At 45.9% G+C, this 25622-nt stretch overlaps 1 pseudogene; it reads left to right on the top strand.

Moving 5' to 3' along the window:
* The window catches only part of LOC132884570 (contactin-4-like), a 196177-nt pseudogene that overhangs the window by 6674 nt on the left and 163881 nt on the right, over positions 1–25622 (top strand).

Raw genomic sequence — 25622 nt, forward strand, 5'->3', positions numbered from 1 at the left:
AGAGTCATGCATCAAGCACAAGACATATGAATAAGCTAGCAACACTTCACAGTACCATAACTCACAGCACATGTCCACACCAGTGTGTGTAATGTGTTTTAATTTTAAGACAAGTTAAACTCATGAACATGCAGAAAGTCACATGACAACAATTTCTCTCTACTGTCAAGCATTAAATACTTCCATCCATCCATTATCTTTAGCCACTTATCCTGTTCTACAGGGTCACAGGCAAGCTGGAGCCTATCCCAGCTGACAATGGGCGAGAGACGGGGTACACCCTGGACAAGCCGCCAGGTCATCAAAGGGCCGACACATAGACACAAGCAACCATTCACACTCACATTCACACCTGTGGTCAATTTAGAGCCACCAATTAGCCTACCCGGCACAGGCGGCACAGTGGTGTAGTGGTTAGCACGGTTGCCTCACAGCAAGAAGGTTCCGGGTTCGAACCCAATGGCCGGTGAGGGCCTTTCTGTGTGGAGTTTGCATGTTCTCCCCATGTCTGCGTGGGTTTCCTCCAGGTGCTCCGGTTTCCCCCACGATCCAAAGACATGCAGTTAGGTTGACATGGGGCGGCCTTAGGCTGAGGTGGCCTTGAGCAAGGTACCTGACCCCTGACTGCTCCCCCGGCACTCTGGTGTGGCTGCCCACTGCTCTGGGTGTGTGTGCGTGTGTGTTCACTGCTTCAGATGAGTTAAATGCAGAGGATGAATTTCACTGTGCTTGAAGTGTGCATGTAACAAATAAAGGTTTCTTCTTCTTCTTCTTCTAACCTGCATGCCTTTGGACTGTGGGGGAAACCGGAGCACCTGGAGGAAACCCATGCAGACATGGGGAGAGCATGCAAACTCCACACAGAAAGGCATTAAATATCTACTTACAAGAGCTAAACTGCTGGCCATCCACTGCATCCTGGCTTATCTCCAGTCATCCTGACTTGTCTTGCCACTGGATACAGATGGGCCAGGATGAGAGAGTGAGGCTGACAACTGTGTGCAACTCACCCTCACTATAATCCAACTCATGTGCAAGTCACAACTTCACCCTGCAGCAATGGAGAAGTGGCAAAGTGGTAGGTGTGAATACACTGGCAGCCATGTAGGCAGCTCAGGCCATCAGGTTGTTTTCCATCAATGAAGCAGCGATGGAATTCAGCAGCCACCTGAGCAATGGAGCAGCCCTCTTTAGGAACGCACTGCTCCCCCCTCAGCCTGGGGAAGGGGCTAGAAAAAGTGCCTTAAACATTGCCTGCTTCACCCCTACCCTGGCCAGCACACCAAGGCTGGCAGGGATCCCGCCATAATGGTAAGAATAATTCAAGAAAACCTACAAAATTGACTTTGTTCACCTTGGGCACATGGGACGGTCTTTATTGGACCATCCCAGGGCCAACAGCCTAGAGAGGAGGACTGCTCTTATTGCTGGAGAACTGGCTGCCCTCAGCAAGACACAGCTTCCCGGTGAAGGTCAGTTGTTTGAGATACAGGCTGGCTACACATTCTTTTGGATTGGATGCAAAGCAGACGAGCACCGCGAAACAAGACTTGGGTTTGCCATTAAGTCCACACTAATCAACAAGCTGGCTGCACCTCCCAAGGGCATAAACGATTGCCTGATGACAGTCAGACTACCTCTTCCAAGAAAGCGGTTTGCCATGCTGATCAGTGCTTATGCACCAAGCATGACCAACCCTGATGACATCAAAGAAAGATTCTATGAGGATCTAAAAGCAACCATCTCAGCTGTACCCAGAGCAGATACTCGGTGATTTCAACGCCAGAGTTGGTACAGATCACATGGCTTGTGAAGGAGTGCTGGGGGAAAAACGGCATCGGCAGCTGCAACAGTAATGGACTACTTCTGCTGGAGACCTGTGTTGCACATGAGCTTCTCATCACTAACTTGGTCTTTCGCCTACCAAACCATAGAAAGACATCATGAATGCATCCTTGCTCTAAGCAATAGCATCTAATAGATTATGTCATCGTCAGGCAAAGGGACAGGCAAGACATTAGAGCCACCAAAGCCATGTGTGGTGCAGATTGCTGGACTAATCGTTGCTTGTTGATTACCAAGATCAACATCAGAATTCAGCCACCCAGAAGGCAACAGGGGAAAAAAGTCCCTAAATGCCTCAACCTTTCCTGGCTCAAGTGCAACTGTGTCAGGCAGTCATTGATTGAAGAAGTCAATAGCAAGCTGGAACCCCTACATCTTAATTCGCAAGATGTCGAGACAGACTGGGCATTCTTTTGTGATTCTGTCTACGCCACTGCATTAGAAGTGGTGGGTCCCACCACTTGAAAGCATCAAGGACTGGTTTGATGACAATAACGATCGCATCCAATCACTGCTGGATGAGAAGCATCATCTCCACAGGGCCCACCATAATGACCCTGCATCTGCATCCAAGAAAGCTGCATTCTGCAATATCAGACAGACCATGCAGTCTGAGCTATGGCAAATGCAGGACAAGTGGCTAAGTGAGAAGGCCAATGAGATCCAGTCTTTCACTGATTGCCATGATATGAAGAACTTCTACTGCACTCTTAAGGCTATCTATGGCCCCACTTCATCAGGATCATCCCATCTTCTTAGTGCTAATGGAAACACACTGATCGCTGACAAGGTGAATATCCTTGAGTGCTGGGCAGAACACTTCTTCAACAGTGTTCTCAACTGACCACCCACCATCAACAAAGAAGCGATTGCAAGACTGCCCCAGGTCCCAACCAATCACTCACTTGCCAAACTTCATACTGAAGAAGAAGTGGAGAAAGCTGTGAAGTGCCTTTCCAATGGCAAAGCACCTGGTGCAGACTCGATCCCAGCGGAAATTTATGCCTCTGGTGGCCCACAACTGATCAGGAAACTCACTGAGTTGTTCCAGTCCATGTGGAACCAAGAGAAACTTCTGCAAGAATTCAAAGATGCTTTAATAGTCCACCTGTACAAGCAGAAAGGTAACTGAGAAGCTTGTGACAACCATCGCAGCGTCTCACTGTTCCCCTCTGTGGAGAAGATTCTGGCCAGAATTTTGTTGAACCATCTGGATCAACACCTGGAGCAAGGCTTGCTACTTGAAAGTCAATGCAGATTTAGGTAGGGCCACAGTACAGTGGATATGATCATCGCTGCACGCCAGCTACAAGAGAAGTGTCAAGAGTAAAACATCAATCTCTACACCACTTTTGTGGACCTGACCAAGGCCTTTGACACCATTTCCTGTGACGTACTCTGGAAGATCATGGCCAAGTTCAGCTGCCCTGCAAAGTTCATTTCACTGGTCAGGCAATTCCATGATGGCATGCATGCAAGTGTGCAGGACAATGGAGAGTACTCACATCCATTCCCTGTATCCAACAGCATCAAACAAGGCTGTGTACTGGCCCCCACACTCTTCAGTATCATGTTCTCAGCCATGCTAACAGACTCTTTTTGTGATGGCAACATTGGTCCCCACATTAAATCCCTCACCAAACTGCTTTCTTCCACCTCCGGAACATTGCCCACCTTCACCCCTTTCTTTCCACTAGTGATGTTCAAACATTGATCCACTCCTTCATTATGTCCCACTTAGATTATTGTAACTCCCTTTTCATTGGCCTCCTTACTAAATCCCTTCAAAGATTACAATACATTCAGAACTCTGCAGCGAGACTCCTCACCCATACTAAACCATCTGCTCATATCACCCCCATTCTTTCTCAGCTTCACTGGCTACCTGTTCTGTCCAGAATCAAATATAAAATCATACTACTCACCTTCAAAGTTCTCCATAACCTTGCTCCTTACGTCTGTGATCTCCTGACCCCTTATACTCCATCCTGCTCTCTCAGATCCTCTAGCTATAATCTCCTTGCTGTTCCTTGCACTAAACTCTCTACCCTGGGTGGCAGGTCCTTCAGTGCCATGGCCCCCAAGCGCTGGAATTCCCTTCTTCAACCCCTCTTTGACTGCTCTTCTCTTCCTTTCTTCAAATCTCATCTCAAAACTTTTTGTTTCATGAACATTTCTCCACCAGTGCATAAACTCACCACTCTTTAGCAACTTTTTTTGGTGTTTTCTCTGATGTATGTAAAGCAACCTTGAATTTGAGAAAGGTGCTATATAAATGTAACTTATTATTATTTATTATTATTGGAGTAGGTATCATATACCGAACCGATGGCAAACTGTTCAACTTGCTGAGGCTGCAGGCTAAAACCAACATCCAGGAAGCTACTGCCCATGACTTTCTCTTCGCTGATGACTGTGCACTAAATGCTAGTATGCAGTCTGACATGCAGGAAAGCTTGGATCTGTTTTCCAAAGCCTGTGACAGCTTCGGCCTTGCAATTGACATCAAGAAGACCAAAGTGATGTATCAGCAACCTCTTGCAGTCCCCTACACAGAGCCATGCATCACAGTCAGTGGCCAAAAGTTCACAGCAGCAGACAAATTTGTCTACCTGGGCAGCATGCTGTCACAATCTGCGAACATCGATGAAGAGGTCTCTTACAGGATAGCCAGAGCCAGCTCTGCCTTTGGCAGACCCCAGGAAAAGGTGTGGGAAAGGAGAGGAATCACCCTACAAACCAAGCTCAAAGTGTACCAAGCAGCTGTGATTCCTTCTCTGCTGCATGCCTGTGAAACCTGGACAATATACAGTCTGCATGCCAGGCAGCTGAACTCGTTCCACATAAGATGCCTCAGAAAGTTGCTGCACATCAAATGACAGGACAGAGCGCCAGATACAGAGGTCCTCCAGAGGGCTGAGATGGAGAGTATTCATGCGATGCTCAAGCGCACCTAACTCAGATGGGCAGGTCATGTGTGCTGTATGGCCAATGAGCACCTCCCAAAGAGACTGCTGTACGGTGAGCTGAAAGAAGGCAAGCACTGTCATGGAGGACAAAGGAAGCGCTACAAAGACACTCTGAAGGCTTCCCTTAAGTGGTGCAGGATCAATCCTGATTCCTGGGAGGAAGCTGCACAAGATGGATCTGCTTGGCACAATCAGATCCAGTCTGGAGTAGCTGGCTATGAAGAGAGATAAGTGGAGGAGCAGAAGCAAAAATGCCAACAGCAGAAGAGCAGAACCAGTGCCACCTCACAATCTGACTTACCCCCAGCAACCACTTGCCCTCAGTGTCATATACACTTTAAAGCAAGGCTTGGCCTGATCAACCATCTTCATACCAACAATTCCCAGTGATACATGTAGCTGTGGTCATCTTTGCTTGCAAAGGATGAACAACACTTACAAGAGCTGACTTTCTAAACTGACAGTTTTCAAAGATAATTTTTTATGAGACTTTCAGCACCTCACATTTGAAAACTTCTTCTTTACCTTCAGTACCTACATTGACACACACACACATACACACACACACCTCATGGCATTTAGCTCAGTTTCTCCAGGCCTCTTTCTTTCTTAATGTCACGTGTGCCCTTGTGGTCATTTGGAAAGGTTATTTTCTTTAGGCTTGGCCCTATATTGCTGGATAATAAAGGGACTTGACAGTCCTTGTGGAGCAACATGCTTCTTTATCCCTCTTTGCAGCCACTGGTGTCTGCTGTGCTTATGTGCAGCTGATTAGTGGGCTGACAAAGCTCACTGACACACACACATACACACACGCCATTGGTGCAATTGCATGCCATCAGCCCAGCATTCTGCCATTCGGATGCATTTTTGAGAAGAAAGAATGGCCTTAAGCATAACGTCCCTTTTTCCCTTTTCTACTTATCCTGTTGAGTGCTTTCAAATGGATGTATGCTTTGGGTAACCGGAACCATACTGTAGCTCTGCACTGGTGGATTTTCAAATCCTCTATACAGTTATTCCTTTTTTTTTTATCTTTCAACTTCATGATGTGACATCATGTTAATGTTACTGCAAATAAGTACATTTCTCTGTTTATTCTTTGTTTATGCTAGTATGGCACACATTCAGAAGGTTCATTTCATCATTTTGACTGATCATTGCAATCAATTATCATTGTAATATCTAAGCTCTGCATAAGCAAGGTACAAATGTTATATTTTGGGAATAACAATAGTCTCACTATAGAAATATGAACACAAAAAATTTCTTCGTCTATTTACCTGTGTTCACTTACTCACAATTAGGATGAAGATCAGGGATTTTGTGTGTATTGCTTCCATAAATATTATTTACAGTGCTGATAATTGAGATGGAGATAAGTTATATGGGGCATACTAAAATGCATTTTGTTGTCAGAGTGCACGAGAAAGGCAGATGTAAGTCCAGAAGTGTTCAATATCGTACAGTGCGATTTAAACATAAAGTGCATGAAACACACACAACAACAAACAGTCTGAATCATCAGGCAAGGTCATAAACAGGATAACAGGTAAGAGGTCGATCGAGGCGTGAACAGGATATCGGAGGCAAAACGAGGACGAGAACTAGGAACGAGAACAGGAGTTGAGAAATCAAGAAAATCACAAGGACGGGAAACAAGGCTCGGTACTGCACACTGGATGTGGCTGTAGAAATGGCCCGGATGTGGGTGGAGCACAAAAGTATGGCAGGCTGTTATTTGCTTGTGAGTTTGCTTTATTTTTCTTTTCAGCACAACTCCTTTCATTGGGGACACACTCATACACACACACTCATACACACACAGAGTACTATCGTGTTCTGGTCCCCGATCTCCCCTCCTCTATTCCTCTCACTCGTTTTATAGGGCACCATCACTGTAAGAGACACACAAACACACGTTAATTGACAACAGGCATAGCAATATGACCACTCACCTTTGCTGACTCTGCCCTCCATTCACAGACTGACGCTCGGCCACACCCCCGCTGCCACATACCCCCACCGCCCGACTCAGGCTGGGGAGCCGTCCAGCCTGCAGTGGACTCCCCCCCCCTCGAGGGGACAGGAAGTCCGCCACCACCATCTGCGCCCCCGGCCTGTCGACCACCTTGAATTTGAATGGCTGGAGGGCAAGATACCAACGAGTGATTCACGCGTTGGCATCCTTCATGTGGTGGAGCCACTGGAGGGGTGCCTGGTCTGAACAGAGGATGAAAGGGCATCCCAGTAGGTAGTACCAGAGGGCAAGGACCACCCACTTGATGGCTAGGCACTCTTTCTCTATCATGCTGTACCTGCCTTCCCGCATTGACAGCTTCCGGCTAATGTACGGTACAGCATAGGACATTCCTCCCCCTCCCCCTTCTGGGACAGAATGGCCCCCAGCCCCCTGTCCGATGCGACCATCTGTAAAATAAAGGGGAGAGAAAAGTCAGGGGAGTGTAACAGTGGCCCCCCACACAGTGCAGCCTTTACCCTAGAGTAAGCCTGTTGGCATTGCTCCGTCCACTGGACCGGATCTGGTGCTCCTTTTTTAGTGAGATCAGTCAGCAGGCTGGTGACGTCCGAATAATTAGGTATGAGTTTACGATAGTAGCCAGCCAGCCCCAGGAACTGTCTCACCCCCTTTTTGGTCTTGGGCCTTGGGCAGGCCACAATTGCTGCAGTCTTATTAATTTGGGGATGCACCTGCCCATGGCCCAAGTGGAAGCCCAGATACCGTACTTCCACCCGCCCAATTGCACACTTCTTTGGGTTAGCTTGAGACCCGCACGCCTCAGCGACTTTAGGATGGCTCTAAGGTGTTCGAGGTGCCGCGGCCAGTCATTGCTATAGATGATAATATCATCGAGACACGCAGCTGCATAGGTGGTGTGGGGGCAGAGAACCCTGTCCATAAGCCGCTGGAATGTCACAGGAGCCCCAAATAACCCAAAAGGAAGTGTGATGAATTGGTGTAAGCCAAACATGTGGAAAAGGCCATTTTCTCTTGGGATAGAGGAGTCAAGGGAATCTGCCAATTTCCCTTCATCAAATCCAGTGTCGAATAAAAACGAGCAGTGCCTAATCGATAGAGCAGCTGGTCAATGCAAGGCATTGGGTATGCGTCAAATTTAGACACCGCGTTGACTTTTCTATAGTCCACACAGAACCGGACCAACCCATTGGTCTTGGGGACCAGGACCACTGGGCTGCTCCACTGTGGGACTCCTCGATTATGCCCATTTCAAGCATGGCCTTGAGTTCATCCCGGACCACCTTTTTCTTGTGTTCGGGCAGGCGGTAAGGGCATCTGCACACTACCACCCCTGAGGGGATCTCAATGTGGTGTTCTATGAGGTGGGTGCGGCCGGGCAGGGGCGAAAACAAGTTGGAAAATTCCTTCTGCAACTGGGCTACCTCCGTGAGTAGGGCTGGGGAGAGGTGGTCTTCACAAGGGACCGGAGTGGTTGGTGATGTCAATTTTCTTTTTTTGAACCTCCGGCCCCAGCTCCGCCTTCTCCGGGATTACTGACACCAACACCATGGGGAACTCCTCATTCCAATGTTTTAACAGATTGAGGTGGTAAATTTGCAATGCCCCACCCCTGTCCATTCGCCTCACCTCATAGTCAACGTCCCCGACTCGCCATGTGACCTTGAAGGGCCCTTGCCACTTGGCGATCAATTTGGAGCTCGACGTGGGCAATAATACGAGTACTTTGTCTCCCGGTGTGAACTCTCTAAGGTGCATGCCCCTGTCATACAGTCGGATTTGACATGTCTATGAAGATTCTCAGTCATCCAGGTCATAGTAAACTGTGGGTGGTAAAAGAGAGCAACTGGACTTGCTTGAAGATTCTCATTCCTCTCATCTGAAAGGCTTCTTCAGTTCTGCCTGACCAATAGGGAGTATCAGGTGTTTATCCTCTCATGGATGAAAAGTAATCCTAAGGTGTCGTTGAGTCAGTTGGTGTGGGTCACTGGGGGCTGGGTGTGAACAGCCTAGAGAGTCGTTAGGGTGATCAAAGAATTGTTGGTTCTCTCTGTCCTCCTGTGAGTCACTGAAAACAGCTGGGTTTTGCTCCTCACTCTGCGTATCACCCTGACACGGTGCTCACGTAGATGGCTCTGTGACAGCTTCTCCCACCAATGCTAGTCCAGGGTCTTTCCCAGCAGGACCCACTCCTTTCTATGTGTGTCATTAACTCCTTAAATCCTGGCCAATCAGTCCCCAAAATCAGTGAGTGGGTGAGATGAGGATTAACCGCCACCTTTACACTATGCTTTTCTCCCCGAAATAGAATGTGGACACTAAAGGGTAGTTGTGAACATCCCCATGCACACACAACACCTTCACCACTCATGCTCTCCCCAATGCCTCACCTTGCACCAGGCTTTAGTGGATTGAGGTCTGGTTACAGCCGGAATCTACCAAAGCCTGGTACGTATCCCCTTGGACACTTAAGTGTAAGTGCAGAAGTGTTCAATATCATATAGTGTGATTTAAACATAAAGTGCATGAAACACACACAACGGTAAACAATCCAAATCAGCAGGCAAGGTCATAAACAGGATAACAGGCAAGAGGTCAGTTGAGGCGTGAACAGGATATCGGAGGCAAAACGAGGATAAGAACTAGGAACGAGAACAGGAGTTGAGAAACCAGGAAAATCACAAGGATGGGAAACAAGGCTTGGTACTGCACACTAGACATGGCGTAATACTTCACAAAGTCTTAGCATCAGTGCAGTCCTTAAAGAGCCTAACACTCAGTTCACTAATAGAGAACAGGTGCGCCTTGTTCACGGAGCGTGTGCTGGAGCTTGTTTGGCACGCGTGCAGCCCGCGATGCACCTTCAGGTGCACGTGCCAAGGCATGCAGGACTGACATTTGTTCCCATAAAATCAAATTAGATAGCTGAGGTCAAGGGGTCATTAATAGTTATGTGGTGAATAGCAATTGAATGTCTTCAATTATTACCATTTCTCTAATCATGAAAGGATCATCACACCCCATCACTTCCTCCAAAATGGGTTTAATTTGTCAAGTCTTTAATCTAAGAACGAAAAATGGGTTTTCTTCTTTGTCTCTACAGAACAAAACGAGCTCTGACTTTTAGACATGCCATGCTCAGAGAAGTTCTTATCGAGCTGTTTTTCAATCTCACCAGCCCTCCTAGGCCTTTAATAAGCACCCCTTAATTTGACACTGATGTTGGCACATCCAGCTGCTCCACACTGTGGTCTCTGTCTCATTAAGAAACAAAGCACTGAAAAGCCTTCAGGACCAAAAAGGCCAGACATGTTTCTAAATTGTTGCAGAACATTTTATGAGTGAAAAGCATCCAAAAATGCAGTGAAATGGAGGCAGTTAATGTTTTCTATACACTCACCAGATGTGCAAGTTCATATAAATTTAAATAAGTTCATAAATCAGTAAATCCTCAAAGAGCATTTGAATATACTACGAGTCAAACACTCCTGCTCATAAAAGGTTTGCTCTTAGTACTATTTTTAAAATTAAAATGCAAAACACAAACAAATTAAAAAAAAAACCCTACAATCACCTATACTGTATGAAATAAAGCACAGAAATATCTATTGAACAAAATCTAGATAATGCAGTGCTATGAGGCTATCATGGGCAAAAACTCACTGAAACTGGACCAGTTTTTTTTTTTTTTTAAATAATCAATTGTCCATTTTCAAAGAGCCTGTGCCCATGATAGCCTCAGAGTCCTGTTCTTGGCTGACAGGAGTGGAATCCAATGTGGTCTTCTACCGTTGTAGCCCAACCACATCAAGGTTTGATGTTTTTTTTAATATGCTGACATGTTTTTTCTGCTGCAAAGAGTGATTATTTGAGTTGCTATATCCTTCTTGGCAGCTTGAACATACCTGGCCATTTACCTCTGATGTCTCTTATCAACAAGGTGTTTCAATCCTCAGAACTGTGTCACTCACTTACTGTATTATGATTCTGTGTAAAATCAAGAGACGGTTGTATGTAAAATTCCCAGGAGATCAGCAGTTCATGAAACATCATGAAATATATAAGCCTGTGTGTGTGTGTGTGTGTGTGTGTGTGTGTGTGTCTTGCAAAAGTATTCATCCACCTTGGTGTTTGTCCTGTTGTGTTGCATTGCAAGATGTAATTAAAATGGAGTTTTGGAGGGTTAGCACCATTTGATTTACACAACATGCCTAAAAGGTGCAAATTGTTGTTTTATTGTGACACAAAAAATAATTAAGATGAAAAAATAGAAATCTGGATTGTGCATAGGTATTCAGCCCTTTTGTATGAAACCCCTAAATAAGAGCTGGTCTAAACAATTCACTTCATAAGTCACATAATTTGTTGATTAAGATCCACCTGTATGCAATCAAAGTGTCACATGACCTGTCACATGATGTCTGTATAACTCAACCTGTTCTGGAAGGACCCTGACTCTGCAACACTACGAAGCAAGCAAAATGATAACCAAGGAGCACTCCAAACAGGTCCGTCCACAAAAACATTTTTCCAATAGCTTTCGGGCTTGTCCACGTGATCTTAAGCAAACTGTAGACGAGTAGCAATGTTCTTTTTGGAGAGCAGTGGCTTTCTCCTTGCAACCCTGCCATGCACACCATTGTTGTTCAGTGTTCTCCTGATGGTGGACTCATGAACATTTAAAGGAACAGTCCACCGTATTTCCATAATGAAATATGCTCTTATCTGAATTGAGACGAGCTGCTCCGTACCTATCCGAGCTTTGCGCGACCTCCCAGTCAGTCAGACGCAGTCAGACGCGCTGTCACTCCTGTTAGCAATGTAGCTAGGCTCAGTATGGCCAACAGTATTTTGGGGGGCTGTAGTTAGATGCGACCAAACTCTTCCGCGTTTTTCCTGTTTTCATATGACCAGTGATATGAAACAAGTTCAGTTACACAAATTGAAACGTAGCGATTTTCTATGCTATGGAAAGTCCGCACTATAATGACAGGCGTACTAACACCTTCTGCGCGCTTCGGCAGCGCATTGATATCTGAGCTCCGTATCAATGCGCTGCCGAAGCGCGCAGAAGGTGTTAGTACGCCTGTCATTATAGTGTGGACTTTCCATAGCATAGAAAATCGCTACGTTTCAATTTGTGTAACTGAACTTGTTTCATATCACTGGTCATATAAACCTATGTAAACAGGAAAAATGCGGAAGAGTTTGGTCGCATCTAACTACAGCCCCAAAAAATACCGTTGGCCATACTGAGCCTAGCTACATTGCTAACAGGAGTGACAGCGCGTCTGACTGCGTCTGACTGACTGGGAGATTGCGCAAAGCTCGGATAGGTACGGAGCAGCTCGTCTCAATTCAGATAAGAGCATATTTCATTATGGAAATACGGTGGACTGTTCCTTTAACATTAGCCAATGTGAGAGAAGCCTTCAGTTGCTTAGAAGATACCCTGGGGTACTTTGTGACCTCACTGACCATTACATGCTGTAGAAATTCGAGCAGGTGGGTGGAGCACAGAAGTACGGCAGGCCAGAACTGACTTTCCAAAAACTCTTTATTTTGCACTTTTAAGTGACATTCACAATCTTCCAGCCACACATGCACGCACACACAAGGCGTCTAGTTGGGGAGAGACCTCCCTTCCTCTGCTCTCTCTCTCTCCTTTTATAGGGCGCAGTCACTGGGGAAGATACACAAACACAGGTTAACTGACATCAGGTGCAGTGATTCTGGCACTTACCTTCCCTGACTCCGCCCTCCGTTCACAGACCAACGCTTGACCACGCCCCCACTGCCTGACTCAGGCCGGGCAGCTGTCCAGCCTGCAGCTGACTCCCCCCACTCCCCCGATGGTCCGCCACGACCATCTGTGCCCCCGGCCTGTGGACCACCTTGAAGTTAAAGGGATGGAGTGCCAGATACCAACGGGTGATCAGTGTGTTGGCATCCTTCATGCGGTGGAGCCACTGGTGGGGCACGTGGTCCAAACAAAGGGTGAAAGCGTGTCCCAGCAGGTAGTAGTGAAGGGCAAGGACCACCCACTTGATGGCCAGGCACTCCTTTTCTATCATGCTGTCATGGCCCTCATGCACCGACAGCTTCCTGCTGATGTACAGCACTGGGTGATCCTCCACCTCCTGGGACAGAACAGCCCCTAGCCCCCTGTCCAACGTGTCTGTCTGCAACATAAAGGGGAGAGAAAAGTCAGGGGAGTGTAACAGTGGCCCCCCACACAGTGCAGCCTTTACCTCAGAGAAAGCCCACTGGGATTGCTCTGTCTACTGGACCGGATCTGGTGCCCCCTTTTTAGTGAGATCAGTCAGCAGGCTGGTGACGTCCAAATAATTAGGTATAAACCTACAATAGTAGCCAGCCAGCCCCAGGAACTGTCTCGCCCCCTTTTTGGTCTTGGGCCTCAGGCAGGCCGCAATTGCTGCTGTCTTATTAATTTGGGGACGCACCTGCCCATTGCCCAAGTGGAAGCCCAGATACCATACTTCCACCCGCCCAATCGCACACTTCTTTGGGTTGGCTGTGAGACCCGCTCGCCTCAGCGACCCAAGGACGGCCCTTAGGTGTTACAGATGCCGCAGCCAGTCATTACTATAGATTATAATATCATCTAAGTATGTGGCCGCATAGGTGGCGTGGGGGCGGAGGACCCTGTCCATAAGCTGCTGGAATGTAGCGGGTGCCCCAAATAGCCCACAAGGAAGTGTGACAAATTGGTGTAAGCCAAACGGTGTGGAAAAGGCCATTTTCTCTCGGGATAATGGAGTCAAGGGGATCTGCCAATAACCCTTTGTTAAATCCAGTGTCGAATAAAAATGAGCCGTGCCTAGTCGATCCAGCAACTCGTCAATACAAGGCATTGGGTATGCATCGAATTTAGACACCATGTTGACTTTTCTATAGTCCACACAGAACTGGACTGACCCGTCAGCCTTGGGAACCAAGACCACCGGGCTGCTCCAGTCACTGTGGGACTCCTCGACGATGCCCATGTCGAGCATGGCCTCGAGTTCTTCCTGAACCACCTTTTTTTTGTGTTCGGGCAGCCTGTAAGGGCGGCTGTGCACTACCACCCCCGGGGGCGTCTCAATGCGTTGTTCTATGAGGCGGGTGCGGCCGGGCAGGGGCGAGAACATGTCCAAAAATTCGGTCTGCAACTGGGCAACCTCCGTGAGTTGGGTCGGGGAGAGGTGGTCTCCACAAGGGACCAGAGAGGTAAGCGATGTCAATGTTCTCTTTTGAACCTCCAGCCCCAGCTCCGCCTTCTCCGGAACCAACGACACCATCGCCATGGGGACCTCCTCATTCCAAAGTTTGAGCAGATTGAGGTGGTAAATCTGTAGCACCCCACCCTGTCCATTCGCCTCACCTCATAGTCGACGTCCCCGACTCGCCGTGTGACCTCAAAGGGTCCTTGCCACTTGGCAATCAATTTGGAGCTCGACGTGGGCAACAGCATGAGTACTTTATCTCCCGGCGTGAACTCCCTAAGGCGCGTACCCCTGCTGTACAGGCAGATTTGCCGTTCTTGGGCCTGCCGCAAATTCTCCTGGGTTAGGCGTGTGAGTGTGTGGAGTTTTGCGTGCACGTCGATAACGTATTGAATTTCATTTTTGCTCGTTGAAGGGCCCTCCTCCCAATTTTCCCATAGTACATCTAGGATGCCACGCGGCTTACGCCCATATAACAAGTCGAATGGGGAGAACCCCGTGGAAGCTTGTGGGACCTCTCGCACTGTGAATAACAGGGGTTCAAGCCATTCATCCCAATTGCGTGCGTCCTCACGTACAAACTTTTTAATTATGTTCTTGAGGGTGCGATTGAACCGTTCGACTAAACCGTCCGTTTGTGGGTGATAAACGCTGGTGCGGATAGGCTTAATTCCTAGTAACCCATACAGTTCGCGCAGTGTGCGTGCCAAACATAGTGCCTTGATCAGTCAGAATCTCTTTGGGGATTCCAACTCGGGAGATGACATGGAAGAGTGCTTCCGCAATACTACATGCTGAGATATTGCGAAGAGGCACTGCTTCCGGGTATCGCATTGTATAGTCCACTAGAACTAAAATAAAGTGATACCCTTGTGTTGACCGATCTAATGGCCCGATGAGATCCATCCCAATTCTTTTGAACGGGGTCTCGATTAATGGCAGAGGGCGCAAAGGCGCTTTTGGAATGGGCGCTGGATTTATTAACAGGCATTCGCGGCACGCCGTACACCACCTACGGACATTGCCGCGAATCCCTGGCCAATAGAACCGGGCCATTATTCGGGCTAGTGTCTTATCCTGCCCCAAGTGTCCAGCCATGGGATTAAAGTGAGCCGCCTGGAATACCAATTCCCGGCGGCTCTTTGGGATCAAAAGTTGTGTGATCGGCTCCTTAGTCTGAGTGTCCTGCGTCACTCGGTATAATCTATCCTACATAATGGAAAAATAGGGGAAGGATGGGGTGGCGTTTGGCTGGAGCATTTGACCATCGATTACTCTCACTTAGTCAAACACATGCCGCAGAGTCTCGTCTCGTGACTGCTATAACGGGAAATCTGCAAGGGATTCCCCGAGAGAGGGAGGCGGAGCCTGCTGCTCCTCAATCTGACACGGTGATGACGTAGATGGCTCTGTGACAGCTGCTCCCTCCAATGCCACACCGGGACCTCCCCCTGCTGAACTATGGCAGGCCCCACTGTTTACTAAATGGGTCATTAATTCCCGAAATCCTGGCCAATCAGTCCCCAAAATTATCGAGTGGGTAAGGCAAGGATTAACCGCCGCCTTTACACTAAATTTCTCCCCTCGAAATAGAATGTGGACCGACAGTAAAGAGTAGTTATGAACATCCCCGTGCACACACAACACCTTCACCAATTGTGCTCTCCCCAATGCCTCGTCTTGCACCAGGCTTTGGCGGATTGAGGTCTGATTACAGCCGGAGTCCACCAAAGCCTGATACATATCCCCTTGGATACTCACCGGTATGTGATACGCTCCGGCCCGATCGAGGGCGGTCCCTGGCGCGTCGGGGATCCAGACCACCGCGCCCACCTCCATTACCGAGCACTGATGTTGGAGGTGCCCCGGCTCCGCGCAACGCCAGCAACCCGGCCTGGGCTCTCTTTCTGCACCGGCGTTCTGGGGCTCACTCACCTGAGGGGGGGGGAGAGACAGACATGGAAGTGGGAAATGGTAGGGCACTGCGGGTGCGGTGGGGCAGCTGGGGTGGAGCCAGCCCCCGCCTCCGCGGTGGGGGAACGGGGTGACGATGAGGAACAGAATGGGAGGGGGAGAAAGGAGGGGGACAAGAGGAGACATGCTGTCCTGCTGTCGGAACAGCTACCAAATGGTCCTCCACCAGCTTGATGGCCTGATCCAGTGATGCCGGCTGATGGCACTGGACCCACTCCGCGGTCCCTTTGGGAAGTCAGGCGATGAACTGCTCCAGTACCACCAGATCAACGATTCCCTCGGCGTCGTGGTTGTCAGCCCTCAGCCACTGCCGGCAGGCATCCCGGAGTTGCTGGCCAAACACGAACGGCCGGCCGACCTCCTCTAGTCACAGAGTGTGGAAGCGCTGTCGTTGTTGTTCTGGGGTGTGCCCCACACGCTGGAGGATGGCCTGGCGCAGGTCTGCGTAGACCAGCTGGCTGTCAGAGGGGAGCTGTAGCGCGGCCAGCTGTGCCTCGCCCATTAGCAGGCGTGCTGTTCCACCGGCCAGTCCCAGGCCTCTGCTGCTTGCTCAAAGAGCGCGAGGAAGGCCTCGGGGTCGTCGTGCAGGCCCATCTTCGTAAGGGTGAGGTAGGGAGGGCCCGTGGCAGTGGAGGGGGTGGACCCTGCCAATGGGAGGAGGTGCCGGAACGCCTGACAATCTTCCTGCTACGCCAGCACCAGGGCCTCGAACCTTTGCTGCTGCTCCTTCCGGAGGGCGACCAGCTCCTTGTGCTGGCTCTGTTGGTCCATGGCAAGGGCATGGATCAGGTCCATGAAGGGGGAGGACTCCATGGGGCTGTTCTCCTCTGTGCTCCAAATCCTGGGTTTCGGCACCACTGTAGAAATTCGAGCGGGTGGGTGGAGCACAGAAGTATGGCAGGCCAGAACTGAGTTTCCAAAAACTCTTTATTTTGCACTTTTCAGTGACATTCACAATCTCCCAGCCACACATGCACGCACACACACAAGGTGTCTGGTTGGGGAGAGAGCTCCCTTCCTCTGCTCTCTCTCTCTCCTTTTATAGGGCACAGTCACTGGGGAAGACACACAAACACAGGTTAACTGACATCAGGTGCAGTGATTCTGCCACTTACCTTCCCTGATTCCACCCTCCGTTCACAGACCGATGCTTGACCACGCCCCCACTGCCACATATGCCTTGCTCTTGGAGTGATATTTGTTGGTCGACCACTCCTGGGGAGGGTAACAATGGTCTTGAATTTCCTCCAGTATATACAGTGGGGCAAAAAAGTATTTAGTCAGCCACCAATTGTGAAAGTTCTCCCACTTAAAAAAATGAGAGAGGCCTGTAATTTTCATCATAGGTACACTTCAACTATGAGAGACAGAATGGGGGGAAAGAATCCAGGAAATCACATTGTAGGATTTTTAATGAATTAATTGGTAAATTCCTCGGTAAAATAAGTATTTGGTCACCTACAAACAAGCAAGATTTCTGGCTCTCACAGACCTGTAACAACTTCTTTAAGAGGCTCCTCTGTCCTCCACTCATTACCTGTATTAATGGCACCTGTTTGAACTCGTTATCAGTATAAAAGACACCTGTCCACAACCTCAAACAGTCACACTCCAAACTCCACTATGGCCAAGACCAAAGAGCTGTCAAAGGACACCAGAAACAAAATTGTAGACCTGCACCAGGCTGGGAAGACTGAATCTGCAATAGGTAAGCAGCTTGGTGTGAAGAAATCAACTGTGGAAGCAATTATTAGAAAATGGATGATATACAAGACCACTGATAATCTCCCTCGATCTGGGGCTCCACGCAAGATCTCACCCTGTGGGGTCAAAATGATCACAAGAACGGTGAGCAAAAATCCCAGAACCACACGGGGGGACCTAGTGAATGACCTGCAGAGAGCTGGGACCAAAGTAACAAAGGCTACCATCAGTAACACACTACACCGCCAGGGACTCAAATCCTGCAGTGCCAGATGTGTCCCCCTGCTTAAGCCAGTACATGTCCAGGCCTGTCTGAAGTTTGCTAGAGAGCATTTGGATGATCCAGAAGAGGATTGGGAGAATGTCATATGGTCAGATGAAACCAAAATAGAACTTTTTGGTAAAAACTCAACTTGTCGTGTTTGGAGGAGAAAGAATGCTGAGTTGCATCCAAAGAACACCATACCTCCTGTGAAGCATGGGGGTGGAAACATCATGCTTTGGGGCTGTTTTTCTGCAAAGGGACCAGGATGACTGATCCGTGTAAAGGAAAGAATGAATGGGGCCATGTATTGTGAGATTTTGAGTGAAAACCTCCTTCCATCAGCAAGGGCATTGAAGATGAAACGTGGCTGGGTCTTTCAGCATGACAATGATCCCAAACACACCGCCCGGGCAACAAAGGAGTGGCTTCGTAAGAAGCATTTCAAGGTCCTGGAGTGGCCTAGCCAGTCTCCAGATCTCAACCCCATAGAAAGTCTTTGGAGGGAGTTGAAGTCCGTGTTGCCCAGTGACAGCCCCAAAGCATCACTGCTCTAGAGGAGATCCGCATGGAGGAATGGGCCAAAATACCAGCAACAGTGTTTGAAAACCTTGTGAAGACTTACAGAAAACGTTTGACCTCTGTCATTGCCAACAAAGGGTATATAACAAAGTATTGAGATGAACTTTTGTTATTGACTAAATACTTATTTTCCACCATAATTTGTAAATAAATTATTTAAAAATCAGGCCATGTGATTTTCTGGATTTTTTTTTCATTTTGTCTCTCATAGTTGAGGTATACCTATGATGAAAATTATAGGCCTCTCTCATCTTTTTAAGTGGGAGAACTTGCACAATTGGTGACTGACTAAATACTTTTTTGCCCCACTGTGTGTGTGTGTGTGTGTGTGTGTGTGTGTATACAGTGCTCAGCGTAAATGAGTACACCCCCTTTGAAAAGTAACATTTTAAACAATATCTCAATGAACACAATTTCCAAAATGTTGACAAAACAAAGTTTCATATAACATCTGTTTAACTTATAACGTGAAAGTAAGGTTAATAATATAACTTAGATTACACATTTTTTTCAGTTTTACTCAAATTAGGGTGGTGCAAAAATGAGTACACCGCACAACAAAAACTACTACATCTGGTACTTTGTATGGCCTCCATGATTTTTAATGACAGCACCAAGTCTTCTAGGCATGGAATGAACAAGTTGGTGACATCTTGCAACATCAATCTTTTTTCCATTCTTCAACAATGACCTCTTTTAGTGACTGGATGCTGGATGGAGAGTGATGCTCAACTTGTCTCTTCAGAATTCCCCATAGGTGTTCGATTGGGTTCAGTTCAGGAGACATACTTGGCCACTGAATCACTTTCACCCTGTTCTCCTTCAGAAATCCAACAGTGGCCTTAGATGTGTGTTTAGTCATGTTGGAAAAGTGCATGACGCCCAAGGGCACGGAGCGATGGTAGTATCTTCTCTTTCAGTATAGATCAATACATCTGTGAATTCATGATGCCATCAATGAAATGCAGATCCCCGACACTAGCAGCACTCATGCAGCCCCACATAAGGACACTGCCACCACCAAGGGCGGGTGGTGCATAAGGGCAATTGGGCGACGCACTGCCAAAACGAAAAAAAAAAAGGTTTTTTTTTAAACAAACTTTCACCAGCGCTGCTCTAGGCCGTTTTAATGTGTCTCTGGGTATCATTGTCCAATCAGGGTGGTCTTGCTTCTAGAGTACCGCCCCTTTTGGGGCGATTTCAGTCACGTTGAGAATCGCCCAAGAGTTCACTGATAGAGTCCCATGTTAATATATTTTTTTTCTCCTGACTGACACTTCAATGCAATCTCTATGTGTTCCGGGGGGGCTTGCCCTAACGTGTTTACGTCACTGCGAAGCGCGGCAAAGTTGCTTTCGATCCGCTCAGTTTCTGAGGTTAGATGGATGTGGAAAGCAATTCAGTGTGGTCCTTAAAAGAAGTTCCATTTAGTCAGCGATCAAATCGAGCTAAATTGGCAACAAAACAAGCTGGACCCCCTCGACCAAATCTAAACATAAAACAAATTTCGACAAAGGGGGGAAATCATATACTCGAGGTTTTACTTCAACATGGTCCCAGCGCAAATCCTGGTGAGCTGGCTGCAAGGACGCCTCAGCGGTTTTCTGCTACCCCTGCTTACTTTCCCACCCTGGAGGTGGCTCCACAGACAACACTGCTTGGATGGTCACTGGAGATTCGGACATGCATCATTTGTCAGAGAAAATAAAAAAAATGAGTCATCAAAGATTCACATGGGCAGCTGCGTGAAATTTTCGGCTTTTGGGAGAGTGAACATTGCTACACAACTGGATGAGGGCTACAGGCTAGCAGTTCTCCACCACAACGATGAGGTGAGCAAGAACAGGCACATATTAAACCGGCTCATCCAACGCGTGAAATTTTGTGGAGTGTTCGAGTTAGCTGTACGAGGCAAAGAGGAAACCGAGGGCTCCAGTCACCGTGGTGTTTTTCTGGGTTTGGTTGACTTCGTGACTCACACACACACACACACACACACACACACACACACACACACTCACAGAATCAGTTCACTTTTGATGTTTTCAATGTGCATTTTTATATTTGCCACACTTTGCTCTGAGAGTTAGCACTTTGGTAATATCCTTGGTAAATACCAGTAATTGCAAGATCTAAAGATCCACTCATCTATGTATTTATTCAACTGCTATTGTTATGTTAGCCAACTATTTACAATGTTTTGTTACAGTAAGTGCACTTTCCTGTTGTCCTTAAGTTGCACAGTCTGTAAAATTTCTGCTGGTCATGGAGTTTGAAGTACAAAATCTTTTTACAGAACATTCTGTAGAACAGTACTTTCAAGATTGGCAAATATGTATTATTTTTTAAAAATATGGTTTCCTTTCTTATTTAGTTGTTGGACATATCTTTTATAAAGATATCATTCACATCATACAATATTGAAATAATGTGAATAGTGAATAGGGCGTAATTGGAATTGGTCATTGTGGAGCCAAACTATTCTTCGATTGTGAATGTTGTTTGCAACTTTACACCACAGCCTATAGCTTAGGTAGCTACAGGGAAAAGATTTCTGTCATGTGCTGCCATCTAGTGGACAGAAGGGGCATGGAACTGTGATATGCAGAGAGAAAACAAAAAAAGAGTCAATAATGTCTGTCTACCTATAATGTACCTGTTGAATGAGTCACCTTATGACATTATTGGATAATTTGCCCCTCCTGAGAAAATTTTCAGGACCCGCCACTGGCCACCTCCATGTTTCACTGTCGGCATCATGCATTTTTCTTTGTATTCCTCACCTTTGCGACACCATACAGTTTTGAAGCCATCAGTTCCATAAACATTTATCTTGGTCTCATCACTCCAGAGTATAGAGTCCCAGTAGTCTTCATCTTTGTCAGCATAAGGCCTGGCAAATTCTAGGTGGGCTTTTTTGTGCCTGGGCTTTAGGAGAGGCTTCTTTCATGGACGGCATCCATGCATGCCATTCCTCTGCAGTGTAAGCCGTATTGTGTCACAGGAAATAGTCACCCCAGTTTGGCTTTCTACTTCTCTAGATAACTGCAGTGAACTTGCATGCCAAGTTTCTTCAACCCTTCTCATCAGAAGACGCTCCTGTCGAGGTGGTAATTTCCGTGGATGACCTGGACATCTCTGTGAGATGATTGCAGTTCCATCTTTCTTAAATTTTTGTACCACTTTTGCGACAGTATTCTGACTGATAAGTAAAGCTTTGCTGATCTTCTTGTAGCCTTCACCTTTGTGGTGTAAAGAAATTATTTTCTTTGGGGAATTCTGAAGAGACAATTTTGAGCATCACTCTCCATCCAGCATCCAGTCACTAAAAGAGGTCATTGTTGAAGAATGGAAAAAGATTGATGTTGCAAAATGTTGCCAACTTGTTCATTCCATGTCTAGAATACTTGGTGCTGTCATTTAAAAATCATGGAGGCCATACAAAGTACTAGATGTAGTAGTTTTTGTTGTGGGGTGTACTCATTTTTGCACACACCCTAATTTGAGTAAAACTGAAAAAATGTGTAATCTAAGTTATATTATTAATCTTACTTTCACGTTATAAGTTAAACAGATGTTATATTAAACTTTGTCTTGTCAACATCTTGGAAATTGTTTGTGTTCATTGAGATATTGTTTAAAATGTTACTTTTCAAAGGGGGTGTACTCATTTATGCTGAGCACTGTATGTGTGTGTATATATATATATATATATATATATATATATGTGTATATATATGTATGTGTGTGTGTGTAGTGAATGACATCAGTTAATGTTCACATCAGGTATCAAAATGAAGAAAAAGTGAAAAAGTATGATCTCTATGACCTTGATTGTGGCATGGATGTTGCTTCCAGAAGAGCTGGCACCAGTCAAAAGTTTGGACACATCTATTACTATGAATGTAGTTAAAAAATAAATAAATAAATAAATAATAAAAATCTAACCCTTTTTACTTATCGCTATAAGGGGCGCCAATAGCCATGGCGGGCATTGTATGTACTGGACATAATGGAGAACTGTTTTCAATTTTAAATCCTTAAAAACCGGTGATATGTTTCTCCCACTTCCCGAAAACATGGATTGGCTATGCTAAATTGCCCCAAAGTGTGGATGAATTTGTAAATGTGTGTGCATGCAAGATGCCCTCCTATCTGTAGTGAATTCTCTCACCTTGTGCTTAGTGATCCCAGGAAATGCTCCATATCCATCATGAATCTGATAAAGTGGATAAAGTGCTCACTGGACAATTTTTTCTTTCAAACTAGATGGCCTTTCGATTTCATAAAATTGGGGAAATGTAGTTCCCTCTGAAATTTGGTCATTGTGATATATGTTTATTTCTGTAATATCTAAAAAAAAAAAACACCAGGCCATTCTGTGGCTGGGAAGTTATTTAACTTGAGGGGTTTTCCCTAGCAAATAATGTGCATGAAATTGCTTGCTTCGCACAGTCAAGCAGACAGAGGAAGTCTGTGTGCATGCGTGGGTTTACCTTCTTCTTTTGGGTTTTATGGCAGCTGGCATCTACAGTGTTGCATTACTGCCATCTACAGGTTTACCTTGACTGTGCACTGACAGTTACATCATTCTGTCGCGAAACAAACAGCTAATCACACCGAGGTGATCGCTGACCGCCGATATTTATTAGTTTGGTCCTGTGTTTAATCATTCATCACATAACTTGTTTTCTTCTTGATTTCTGTTACTGTAGTCAGTCTTTCACATTTCATTTACACACTCACGTCCTCCGTTTTTCTCTCCTGTTTCAAATTTGTATCCCACAATGCCTTGCATGAACGGGGAAAGCCCACCACGTGATGCACGATGTTATATCTTGAATTGGGTCATGGTGAAGCAGGAAAAAGTAGCAGAGAATTTAGGGCCACGTGGCCCTAAATTAATTAATTGTTCTATTTAAAAAAAAATAAAAAATAATAATAATAATAATAATAATAAAATTGGAAGTCTGTGATTCAAATTCAGTAGCTTTTGGTCCACTAAACAAAAATAATTGGGTGTCAGGGAATATTATTTTTATGACCTGAATTTAAAAAATCTGAAAAGCAGTCTACCTTTAAAAAAAAAGAGATATGCTTGGGGTGAATCCATGAAAAGTGTACATGATTTTGAAATAAATCCTTGTAATCCTTTTAGGAAATTTGAAAATGCAAACAGACACAGTGATTTAATGAAAATGATCATAATGTGTTGTACAGTCTATCCATCCATTATAGAACAGTATAGGGTCACAGAATGTGATATAAGGCCACAATACAGGGTCGGGGAAGCTGAAGCTAATCCCAGCTGTCTTCAAATGAGAGGTGGGGTACACCCTGAGCTGGTCGCCAGTCCATTGCAGGGCTAACACAGAAACAAACAACTATTCCCAATCACATTCACACCGACCTATGGACAATTTAGAGTAGCCAGATGACCTAATCTGCATGTCTCTGGACTGTGGGAGGAAACTGCAGCACCTGGAGGAAACCCACGCAGGCACTGGGAGAACATGCAAACTCCACACAGAAAAGTCCTAGCTGGCCATGAGATTCAAAACTGGAACCTTTTTGCTGTGAGGCAACAGTGCTAATAGTAATTACAGTGGCACAACAAAAGAGCATGGGGAAGCAGGGTATTAAAGTTCACAGAATGACTGTACAATGCGGATGACATGGTGTTGCCACCACTGTAACTACTGCACTACTGTGCTACCCATGTTGTAGTCATTCTGTGAATTTTGTATACCCTTCCTCCACTAGTCCTCTAGAATCTGTTGTGCCACTGACTGCTATACTCGATAAATGTCATAGCACTGTCAGGCCCATCACTACAGTATGATTAGACTGTCGTAAATGTGGCAGATCTAACCAAGCATTAATGTAAGCAATGCCCCATGCTATGTTGCTCAACACAGTTTTCTTATACTGTTCCACTTCAAGTAGCTTGTCATTGAGAGTCAGCACAAGTTATTGTCATGGTACATGGAGCAATGCATGCACATACGGTAGAATTGCAAACTTTTTTTTTTTGCAAAACATATGTTCCACCAGTACTTACTATACGTGTTCATAATATTTTATCTGTAAATGTGTTTCATTTTCACTGCCAAAAGCTCAAGTATTTGTTACATATTTGTTTGTAGTGGCTAATAAGGTTGTCTCACAGTGATGCTGGATCACTGATATGTTTCCAGGGAGAAACTTACTTTACATCGATACAGAGGAAATAAAGCTGCATCATTCATTCATTCATTCATTCATTCATCATGAACCACTTTACACTGGTCAGGATCTTAATGTATCTAGAACACTGGATGCAAGGTGAGAAATATGCAGGATGGGACACTAGTCCATCTTCGGATATAAACCTGTATTTTTTTTTAACCCAAATTAATTTTGATAACACTTTACATTAAAGGTACAATTAACTAACATCAATTAATGCATTACTTAGCAATGTTAACAACCATAAATTCAGAATTAATAAACCACAAGTCATGTTCATAAAGCCACACCTATATTAAATCATGTTGAACAAATATGCCTGTGTTAAATGTTTATAACAAACAGGTGTCATTTTAAATGAAAAATAATGCACAATGCATCCTTGCTTATCAATTTTGCAGATTACCCAGCACAAACAGGTTAATTAGTAGGAAGGGTTCTAACTAGGCCTTTTCAGCGCATCAGGCTGCTGCGCAGTGTTTCCTTACCGCTACGCCCACAATATTGCCAACATACCTGTAAAAGTTGCAGCTACACTAATAAAAAGACTTGTCAATCTTAAAAATTGGTCTTTTGTTTAATTTTCTCATGTTATCCCCATGCGGCAGTGACAGCACGCTGCCGTGTGAATGTTCTACATTCTTCGTGTGCAAGTGACCTCACGCTTGACATCCCAACCTGGAAGTCCGCCATGTTGGATGATAAACAACAATCAGGAACCAGCACTTCATGTGTGAGCTGCTGCAATGCTTCAGAAGAAAGACTATGCCTACTTTGTGTGTGGTATATAATTGCAGTAATAATGTTACTAATGACGAAGAGAAACAGTTCTT

This window comes from Neoarius graeffei, chromosome 4 (genome assembly GCF_027579695.1).
Source record: "Neoarius graeffei isolate fNeoGra1 chromosome 4, fNeoGra1.pri, whole genome shotgun sequence".
Lineage (NCBI taxonomy): Eukaryota > Metazoa > Chordata > Actinopteri > Siluriformes > Ariidae > Neoarius > Neoarius graeffei.